The sequence below is a fragment of the Hyla sarda genome, chromosome 6, assembly GCF_029499605.1.
Source record: "Hyla sarda isolate aHylSar1 chromosome 6, aHylSar1.hap1, whole genome shotgun sequence".
Taxonomy (NCBI): Eukaryota; Metazoa; Chordata; class Amphibia; order Anura; family Hylidae; genus Hyla; species Hyla sarda.
Window position 1 is genome coordinate 193,956,616 of NC_079194.1, and position 11,696 is coordinate 193,968,311.

Below are 11,696 nucleotides of genomic sequence, written 5' to 3' on the forward strand. Positions count from 1 at the left end.
TTCTTTTAAATCAACTGGTGGCAGAAAGTTAAACATATTTGTAAATTACTTCTATTAAAAAATCTTAATCCTTCCAGTAATTATTAGCTGCAGAATGCTACAGAGGAAATTCCTTTCTTTTTGGAACACTGATGACATCACGAGCACAGTGCTCTCTGCTGACATCTCTGTCCATTTTAGCAACCATGCATAGCAGCTGTATGCTAAGGGCAGCATGGTGGCTCAGAGGTTAGCACTGCTGCCTTGCAGTGCTGGGGGCTTGGGTTCAAATCTCACTAAGGACAACAATAAATAAAGCGTTATTATTATTATAATAACGTCAGCAGAGAGAACTGTGCTCGTGATGTCATCAGAGAGCATTCCAAAAAGAAAATAATTTCCTCTGTCGTATTCAGCAGCTAATAAGTACAGGAAGGATTACAATTTTTTAATAGAAGTAATTTACAAATATGTTTAACTTTCTGCCACCAGTTGATTTAAAAGAAAAAAAGGTTTTCACTGGAGTACCCCTTTAAGGTAGCCACACATTTTCAATGACTGTCAGACAAACATTTGTTTGGCTGACAGTTATCCCTCCTGACTTCCCCCAAACATGAATGTTCAGCACAGATGACATTAATGTGTTCTCTAAGAGGAGGGGTAAGCCACAGACAGACAGCTGTGGTTCTGGCTTATCCCTCTGGGAACAATAGGTGCATGCAGTAAAAATCCAACATGCTCTATTATTCACTCCAGCTGGGAGGCTGCCTAACACCTCAGATCCAGTTGTTGAAGGTGGCGGCTGAAGGTACAATGGATTTATCAACACCAGTCCAGAGGAAAAGTTGCTAAGTTGCCCATAGCAACCAATCAGATTACTTGTTTCATTTTTAACAAGGCCTCTGCAAAATGAAAGTGATCTGATTGGTTGCTATGGACAACTCAGAAACCTTTGCTCTGGACAGGTTGATAAATCTTGCTTCAATGTGTGGGCACTTTTTCGTAGCCATTGGTTAAACATGATAGATCTTTTATTTTTTTTAATTTTTTTTACTCGTACAAACAATGTAAAACATGTCAAGGGATTATTTACATATCATTTATACCTATGTAAATTTTCCATTTCCAGTGTAAGAGAATACAACGAGGATGGGGGGGGGGGGGGGTAGCTGTTTTATTAACATCTTGATAGTGGGAAAGCTAAAATGCCCCAAAGGGGCTCTGTAATTAACACATGAAAAAATATAGTAACTTTAAAGTTCAGTAGAAATAACTGGCATTCCAAACATCCTTACAATAAAAATGAAGAGATAAGGAGTTGATAACCTGCAAATTGGATATGAAGCTCTACGAATAACAGTGCTGTTAGGAATCTATGGCAACATTTTTTTCCCTTTAATATCAAAAGATCATAAAGTCATCATATCAATATTAACAGTGAATCCATTTTAAAAAGGGAAAGAGAAGCGGGTCAAGTGTAGGTCAATATTGTATTAGCTGAAAAATTGGCCAATTATTCTAATGTGTTCTCAGTGAAACAGTATTTTTCAAATTTTCGGCACTAGGTTAGTAAACGAGAAACATGTACTTGAAATGTCATCAAACCTTATGACACCCGAAATGGAAAAATAAATCATCATACCTGGAAAGGAAGAATCTAGATCCTGTTTTACACTTTTTTTTATTTATTTTTCATTTAAGAAGAATATTTTGAATAAAAGACGAGACAATGCTAAGTGCCTCTTTAAGTGCAATGCTTTCCCCGGGGCTTCCTGGCATTATTTTAAATTGATGGAGCTAAATTTTATATTCAGTCATTTAAGAGACAAGGTTATTAGGAAGGAATTTATAGATAATATGCTTACATATATTACAATTACTATTGATGGCAAAGACTAGGAGCCAGCAGCCCACTGGAGAAAGAGATACATCGCTTATTAATAGAGCTGTACTGAATTGAGGATCTCCATTGAATTAATATACAGAAGAAGCAGCGTTCAGTTTTTCAGGTGTAGCAGAGCTTAGTTTATCAATGAGCAGAGCTCTAATGTCATTTCTGATTTCCTATTGCTTTTATAGCACTAGCATATTACACAGTATTATTCAGAGATTGGCACTATTCAGATCCATTTATCTCCCTAATGAAAAATGAATCATAACTAATGGACTAGTTTATTTGCACTACTGTTATATTTTTTATATTTATAAATGTGGGGTAGCCTCTTAGCGCATGTTTTAATCACATAGGGGAGATTTATCAAAACCTTTCCAAAGAAAAAGTTGCCCAGTTGCCCAGTTGCCCATAGCAAACAATCAGCTCGCTTCTTTCATTTTTAACATGCCTTCTGCAAAATGAAAGAAGCGATCTGATTGGCTGCTATGGGCAACGGGGCAACTTTTCCTTTGCACAAATTTTGATAAATCTCCCCCATTGAGTGAGCCCATTTTCTACAGCAAAGAGACCTTGTATGGGTAAGTTCTTAAACTAAACAAACTCAACCTGAGCCTAGGCCTATACAATAAACTCCGCTTCATTCTGTAAAAAAAAAAAAAATGATGGAGGGAGTATAGTTCTCCATATTGTTCTCCTCAGACTAGGCACTTATAACAAAGGGCTACTAACCTTTTGAAATTGTGCGATATTTGGTACAATTTTACTGCAGGAATATATCCACTGATGCTCCTGCCAATGAAGTCTGCAATGCCCCTCGCCAAAAGATAAGAATACAAATGTACAACTCCAACCTAACCAGGTTGATCCACTAGTCCAGGGGAGATCTTTTAAACTCTTTGGGTAACGGAAGAAAGATTGCTTTGTTCCTCTGAAGCATAATGATGAAGGTGCCAGTTTAGATGACCGAAATGTGTTGACAGGTGAGAGACTATCCAGTTAGGTATGACATTTATGCTCCAGAGAAGAACAGTGGGGGGTATGTATGAAGCTTTTTACCCTGTTTTTTTGTCTGTGATTTGTCACAATTTTTCCTTTATGTCATTTTTTGCGACAAATGCTTGCGCCAAATGGTTTAGAACAAAATCACTGATTTCGCTTTGTTAGTCGCAATTTCAGTTACAATCATGCCTTGGTATGAAATTCATCATTTGCGACTTTTGTTTTGGCGCATTTTCGGGCGCAATCATGCCCGTTAGGTCGCAAACTTGCACCAAGAAACAAGTGACACAGAAAGTAGCTAAAAAACATTACAAGGTAGAACACAGGCCAAACAAAGTGGCTTACCAATGTCTTAGTACGTGGCTGTTTTCAAGTTCACAAACAAAACAAAAACCTTAAAGGGGTACTCCGGTGAAAACCTTTTTTCTTTTAAATCAACTGGTGGCAGAAAGTTAAACATATTTGTAAATTACTTCTATTAAAAAATCTTAATCCTTCCAGTACTTATTAGCTGCAGAATGCTACAGAGGAAATTCCTTTCTTTTTGCAACACTGATGACATCACGAGCACAGTGCTCTCTGCTGACATCTCTGTCCATTTTAGCAACCATGCATAGCAGCTGTATGCTAAGGGCAGCATGGTGGCTCAGAGGTTAGCACTGCTGCCTTGCAGTGCTGGGGACTTGGGTTCAAATCCCACTAAGGACAACAATAAATAAAGCATTATTATTATTATAATAACGTCAGCAGAGAGAACTGTGCTCGTGATGTCATCAGAGAGCATTCCAAAAAGAAAAGAATTTCCTCTGATGTATTCAGCAGCTAATAAGTACAGGAAGGATTACGATTTTTTGATAGAAGTAATTTACAAATATGTTTAACTTTCTGCCACCAGTTAATTTAAAAGAAAAAAGGTTTTCACCGGAGTACCCCTTTAACCCATGTAAAGAAAAAAAAAGAGCTTGTTTAAAAGGACCAGAAAGCAAAAAACCCCAAAAAATGATGTTTAGCTAAGGTAAAAAGAAACATTTATCCCAGTGAAACATTTATCAACCCTAGGAACAGAATTTTAAGTTAGAAAAAGGAACTACCTGTGTTAGATTTACCTTTGTGAAGCAGGGCAAAATCCAAGTGGAGAAGTAACAAGTTTCAGCTGCTACAACACAGCCAGAAAATGTTGCCTGGAATTCTGGGGCAGGATTCTGCGCATTTTATAGGCGCATCAATTGCGCCAAATTTAATAAGTGGTTTGCGACAAATGATAAATCTGGCGCAAAAACGCACCATTTGTCGCAAAAAACAGACATAAAATCACACATTGCTACACCATTATTGATTATTGATGTCCCTCAATGAACCTAATTTTGTAACTCAGTGCCAATAAGATTCTGGGTAGATAATTTGATCAGCCCCATCCTGGTTGTAGTTGTGCAACTCCTTAGCTGGGGAGGATAATATGGAGAACCTTGATTTCAGTACCAATGTGATTTCCACAAATGGGGTCCCTACATTTTATATCTTTTTGGTTTGTCAAGGAACTAAATAAAACATCTATATCTTTCTAGCCTCCATACCAGCACTTCCTATTACTGTAGTTTTAACTTGTGGGGGAATCCATGTTTCCCATACACTCCTAAGGGCCTCTATGCCATTAGGTGAGATTTATCAAAACCTGTGCAGAGGCAAAGTTGCTGAGTTGCCCATAGCAACCGATCAGCTCCCTTCTTTCATTTTTAACAAGGCCCCTGCAAAATGAAAGAAGTGATCTGATTGGTTGCTATGAGCAACTGGGCAACTTTTCCTCTGCACAGGTTTTGATAAATCTCCCTCATTGACTTCTCTATTGCAGAGCAGAAAGTGGAGGAGCTGGTGCTTCAGAAGTTTGTGTTTTGCTGTTGACATTTTTCTGCACAGCACAAGAAGGAAACTATTACAAGATGTGTAGATGGATCCTGTGATTCCTCAGAAATATTGCTCTGTGAAGTATGCCAGGTAATGGAGCCATAGAAAATCTAGAGGGTAGAAGCTGTGCTATAGATCACTGCAAAAAAGTCTCTCCTGGCTGTGTACCAGACTAACTCTTAGTGCAATGTAAGCTCAGAAATCTCCTGTGTCTTTCATGTGACAGATAGATAAGATGTGATTTCTCTGTCTCACTCCCTGTGCCATATCTACAGCATGACACTTATGCAGCATTGAAAGCAAGAGCTGACTATACATAATATTCGGACTGCTTGTAAGAACCAAGTTTTCTTTTCAGACAGAGGATTTTAAAGGAGCTTCCAGAAATAGATAGAGCTGGTTTCTTCCAAAAAAATTGTACCACCTCTGTCTTCAGGTTGTGTGCGATCTCACTATTTGGCTTTATTCACTTCAATGGAACTGAGCTGCAATACCAAACACAACCCCAAAGACATGTGTGGGGCTGTTTCTTTGGGGGAAAAAAATACTTTGTTTTTCTATTCCTGAATAACCCCTTAAGGACCAAGGGCGTACAGGTACGCCTTTGCTCCCTGGTACTTAAGGACCAAGGGCGTACCTGTGAATCCGTGGGAATTTCGGTCCCTGCCGCATGCCGGGCGGGGACCGGACGGGGGTGACTGCTGATATCTATCAGCAGGCACCCCACGCAAATGCCCAGGGGGGTCATCAGACGGTGAATTTACACTTGCGATTTGCGGCTATTCCGAGTCATACGGGTCTATGGTGACCCGGTGACCCGGAATATATCGGGGATCGCGGTTGTCCATGACACCCACGATCCACCCGAAGGCATAGGAGTGAGGTGGCAGGGGTGCCACCCCTCCTATCCCTGCTATTGGTGGTCTAGACGCGACCACCAATAGCAGATCGGGGGCGGGGGGCTTTTTCTTTCGGTTTCCCCGTTCTGCCCACCCACAATAGGCGGGCAGAATGGAGAACCGACAGAGGACCGGGGCCGACGTCCACTTACCCTGCGGGCGAGGCTGCTGGCGACCATCGGTGGAGGAGATCGGAGTCCGGCGATGTCGTGCGGCTGGCTCGCTGGATCCGACGGAAGCCGGTAAGTTGCCTAGCAACATCTCGAGGGTACAGTTTGAGACCACTATACAGTGGTCTCCACACTGTAACCCTCCAGATGTTGCAAAACTACAACTCCCAGCATGCCCAGACAGCTGTTAGGGCATGCAGGGATTTGTAGCTTTGCAACAGCTGGAGGGCCACAGTTTGGAGATCACTGGCAGTGATCTCTAACTGTGGCCCTCCAGATGTTGCAAAGCTGCAACTCTTAGCATGCCCAAACAGCAGTTTGCTGTCAGGGCATGCTGGGATTTGTAGTTTTGCAACAGCTGGAGGTCCACAGTTTGAAGATCTCTAAATTGTAGCCCTCCAGTTGTTGCAAATCTGCAAATCCCAGCATGCCCAAACAGCAAACAGCTGTCTCGGCATGCTGGGAGTTGTAGTTGTGTACCTCCAGCTGTTGCATAACTACATCTCCCAGCATGCCCTTCGGTGATCAGTACATGCTGGGAGTTGTAGTTTTGCAAAATCTGGAGGCACACTGGTTGGAAAATACTGAGTTAGGTAACAGAACCTAACTGAAGGTTTTCCAACCAGTGTGCCTCCAGCTGTTGCAAAATACAACTCCCAGCATGCACTGTCTGTCAGTGCATGCTGGGAGTTGTAGTTTTGAAACAGCTGGAGGTTTGCCCCCCCCCCTCCATGTGAATGTACAGGGTACATTCACACAGGCAGGTTTACAGTAAGTTTCCTGCTTCAAGTATGAGCTGCAGCAAATTTTTCGCCGCAGCGCATACTCCTTGCAGTAAGCTCACTGTAAACTGCCGCCAGTGTGAATGTACCCTAAAAACACTACACTAACACATAATAAAGGGTAAAACACAACATATATACCCCTTACACTGTCCCCCCAATAAAAATGAAAAACGTATTGTACGGCAGTGTTTCCAAAACGGAGCCTCCAGCTGTTGCAAAACAACAACTCCCAGCATTTTCGGACAGCCAATGACTGTCCAGGCATGCTGGGAGTTTAGCAACAGCTGGAGGCACCCTGTTTGGGAATCACTGGCGTAGAATACCCCTATGTCCACCCCTATGCAATCCCTAATTTAGTCCTCAAATGCGCATGGCACTCTATCACTTCGGAGCCCTGTCGTATTTCAAGGAAACAGTTTAGGGCCACATATGGGGTATTTCTGTACTCGGGAGAAATTGCACTACAAATTTTGGGGGGCTTATTCTCCTTTTACCCCTTATGAAAAAGAAAAGTTGGGGTCTACACCAGCCTGTTAGTGTAAAAAAAAAAAAAAAAAATGACACTAACATGTTGGTGTTGTCCTTTACTTTTTATTTTCACTAGAGGTAAAAGGAAAAAAAGAACCCCAACATTTTTAACGCAATTTCTCCTGAGTACGGATATACCCCATATGTGGGCGTAATATAACGGATATACACAACAAGGCTCAGGAGTGAGAGTGCACTATGTACATTTGAGGCCTAAATTGGTGATTTGCACAGGGGTGGCTGATTTTACAGCGGTTCTAACATAAATGCAAAAAAATAAATACCCACATGTGACCCCATTTTGGAAACTACACCCCTCATGTAATGCAATAAGGGGTACCGTGAGCATTTATGCCCCACAGGGGTCTGACAGATTTTTGGAATAGTGATCCGTGAAAATTAAAATTGTAATTTTTCATTTGCACAGCCCACTGTTCCAAAGATCTGTCAAATGCCAGTGGGGTGTAAATACTCACTGCACCCCATATTAAATTATGTGAGGGGTGTAGTTTCCAAAATGGGGTCACATGTGGGGGGGTCCACTGTTCTGGCACCACGGGGGGCTTTATAAACACACATGGCCCCTGATTTCCATTCCAAACAAATTCCCTTTTCAAAAGCTTTATGGTGCTCCTTCTCTTCTGAGCATTGTAGTGCGCCAGCAGAGCACTTGACGTCCACACATGGGGTATTTCCATACTCAGAAGAAATGGGGTTACAAATTTTGGGGGTAATTTTCTCCTATTACCCTTTGTATAAATGTAAAATTTGGGGAAAAAGCAGCATTTTAGTGAGAACATTTTTTTTTTCATTTACATATCCGAATTTAACAAAAAGTTGTGAAATACCTGTGAGGTGTTAAGGCTCCCTGTACCCCTCGTTAAATTCCTTGAGAGGTGTAGTTTCCAAAATTGTATGCCATGTGGTTTTATTTTGCTGTTCTGGCACCATAGGGGCTTCCAAAATGTGACAAGCCCCCCAAAAACCATTTCAGAAAAACTCACTCTCCAAAATCCCATTGTCGCTCCCTCCCTTCTGAGCCCTCTACAGCGCCCGCCGAACACTTGACATACACATATGAGGTATTTTCTTACTCAAGAGAAATTGTGTTACAAATTTTGAGAGGATATTTTTCCTTTTACCTCTTGTAAAAATTCAAAAACTGGGTCTACAAGAACATGCGAGTGTAAAAAATGAAGATTTTGAATTTTCTCCTTCACTTTGCTGCTATTCCTGTGAAACACCTAAAGGGTTAACACACTTACTGAGTGTCATTTTGAATACTTTGAGGGGTGCCGTTTTTATAATGGGTCATTTGTGGGGTATTTCTAATATGAAGGCTCTTCAAATCCACTTCAAACCAGAACTGGTCCATGAAAAATTCCGATTTTGAAAATTTGGTGAAAAATTTGAAAATTGCTGCTGAACTTTGAATCCCTCTGATGTCTTCCAAAAGTAAAAACTTTTCAACTTTACGATGCAAACATAAAGTAGACATATTATATTTGCGAATCAAAATATAATTTATTTAGAATGTTTATTTTCCTTACAAGCAGAGAGCTTCAAAGTTAGAAAAATGCTAAATTTTCAATTTTTTCATCAAATTTTGGAATTATTCACTAAGAAATGGTGCAAGTATCAATAAAATTTTACCAATATCATAAAGTAGAATATGTCACGAAAAAACAATCTCGGAATCAGAATGATAGGTAAAAGCATCCCAGAGTTATTAATGCTTAAAGTGAAAGTGGGTTAGATGTGCAAAAAAACGCTTCGGTCCTACAGTGAAAATTGGCCTGGTCCTTAAGGGGTTAAACATGAAATATTCACATTACACAGTTCATAAGGTTGAAAAAAGACCAGAGTCCATCAAGTCCAAGCTATAACCCTAATGAGTCCCTACTGAATTGATCCAGAGGAAGACAAAAAACCCTCATACTAGAGGTAAAAAATTCCTTCCCGACTTTAAATATGGCAGTCAGAATAAATCCCCGGATCAATGTCCCTATAAATCCAGTATTCATAACCAGTAATGTTATTATTCTCTAAAAATGCATCGAGACCCCTTTTGAAGTCTTTTACAAAACATTGTAAAGTGACCCACAACCTACAATGGCCCCGACATACGATCATTTCAAAATACGATGGCGTCTCAGAGGCCATAGCATGTTGAAGGCAGCATCAACATACGGAGGGAGATTTAACAAAACTTGTGGATAGGAAAGCTTGCCCAGTTGCCCATAGCAACCAATCAGATCACTTCTTTCATTTTTAAAAAGGCCTTTGCAAACTGAAAGAAGCGATCTGATTGGTTGCTATGGGCAACTGGGGAAATTTTCCTCTGCACAGGTTTTGATAAATCTCCCCCACGATGCTTTTGTATGTCGGGGCCATCGCATAAACGGCTATCCAGCTGCGCAGACTGCTTCAGCTGCCACCGGATAGCCGTTTACGGTGCCCCGTGTGGTCTGCTGACGATCACTTACCTGTCCTCAGGGCTCCGGCACGTCCTCTTCAGGATCCCCTGCATCGTCGGCGCTCTCCATCGTCGTCTTCACTTCGCTGCGCACGCCGCCCCTTCATCCAATAGGAGCGGCGTGTGTAGCGACGTGATGGCGGCGATGGAGAGCAAGGATGCCGGGGAAGCAGAGTCTTGCCGGAGCATCGGGGACACCCCGGGGACGCGGCGATAGTGATGGAGGGTGACATCCCGAGCAGCGGTGACGAGCAGAGATGGTCTGGAGCGGCGGGGACAGGTGAGTACAACTTCCTCTAACAATGGTCTACAACCTGCAAACCTCCAGATGTTGCAAAACTACACCTCCCAGCATGCTGGGTGTTGTAGTTTTGCAACATCTGGAGGTCCGCAGGTTGTAGACCACTGTCCTATACTTTACATTGCACGGATGCCTCAACATACGATGGTTTCAACAAACGATGGTCCATTTGGAACGGATTACCATCGTATGTTGAGGGACCACTGTATGTTTATGTAAATCTTAAGGGTTATAATAATAAATATATATATATATATATATATATATATATATATATATATATATTTATATATATATATTTATTACATTCTTCGAATATACTTTGAACATGAATTTCTTACGTGCTTTTTTACATGCAGAAATTTGACAAAAAGAAAAACATTTTGCCTGCTTCTTGCATGTGACAAAGCATTAAAGCTTAGAAAGAGATTTGCTTCCAATGGTACTTGTTGCATTGCAGGTCCTGAAATTGCTCCATCTGGCAATGGTAGGCAGAACACTTTTAGTGGAATTGCAGAATAAAAAGGAGTTGTCAAGATCAGTGTTTGTCAAGCTTTGAGTTACTCTAAGTTGATGGTGAGGTGCAACTTGGAAGGAAAAATTGTCAGAAGTGATTACATACTGCACGGGTCTTTCTATGGCTACACCATTGTAGTTTAGGGGGAAAAAGTTAGTTATTTTTTTTTACTTTTTTCTTAGATGGCTAAGGCTTTGGCTCAAAACTGTATGGGACAAAAGCTGTCTGGATTGTCCATAGATCCAATCACAGCTCAGCGTTCATTTCTCATATTGCTCTTGTAAAATAACATCTGAGCTGTGAGTTCAGGAGAAAATGTTTAAAGAGGTACTTTAAAAGATAGGGGATGAGATGTCTGATCGCGGGGGTCCCGGCGCTGGGGACCCCTGCGATCTCGGTTGCGTCACCCTAGACATCCGGTGCACGGTGACATCATGCCCCGCTCGTGATGTCACAGCCATGCCCCCTCAATGCAAGTCTATGGGAGGGGACATGACAGCAGTCACACACCCTCCCATAGACTTGCATTTAGGGGGCGTGGCTGTGACGTCATGAGCGGGCACAGGCGTGACATCACGAGCCTCCGGCGCTGCACTTAACGCTCCAAATAAATGCTGGGTGCAGCAGGGAGGTTGCAGGGGGGTAGGGGAGATTGCAGGGGGGGGGTGGAGGTAGGGGAGACCCCCAGGATCAGACATCTTATCCCCTTTCTTTTGGATAGGGGATAAGATGTCCAGGGGTGGAGTAACCCTTTAAGATAAACTGAAGTTTTTTTTTTTTTAAACATAAACTATGACCAACTAGGCATCACCGTGTTCATCATGTTGACCCAGTAGGCCATGACTGAAAGACCTTTGTCTAGATGGGTCAAGGATCTTGAAATCATGAATACCAGTGAGAAGAATCTGCTTATAAAATAGAATTATATGCAGGAGCGAGCCAGGACCAAGAAAGGAGCCAAAAGATGAGGCAGAACCGGAGCAGAACATCTCTCTGGATCCATGTTAACGTGACCTGACTGTCGGAAGAAATAAAAACAGAATAATGTTGACGTACTGGCTTCACTTTTCTTATTCATGAGCCCCATGTCCCTGAAAGTTTATTACTGTGAAGATTCTAACAAGTGTTGTAGAATTTATTCTACAGAGCGCCTAAAGATGAATGTACATATTCTGTATGCCTGCCACCTCTAAACACGCACACACAATGTGATATACATTTATGCTTATTTCTTGACAGATGTGAG

At 41.7% G+C, this 11,696-nt stretch overlaps 1 long non-coding RNA gene across 2 annotated transcripts; it reads left to right on the forward strand.

The window, feature by feature from the left end:
- The first annotated feature begins 1,899 nt into the window (after nt 1-1,899).
- Nucleotides 1,900-11,473, forward strand: LOC130277673 (uncharacterized). 2 transcript variants are annotated; one of them, XR_008845522.1, is made up of 3 exons: nt 1,900-1,988; nt 4,722-4,864; nt 11,255-11,473. It is a non-coding gene; the product is annotated as an uncharacterized LOC130277673 (long non-coding RNA). The 2 variants fall into 2 exon arrangements; XR_008845521.1 differs by having other exon boundaries at nt 11,284-11,473.
- Nucleotides 11,474-11,696: the final 223 nt, after the last annotated feature.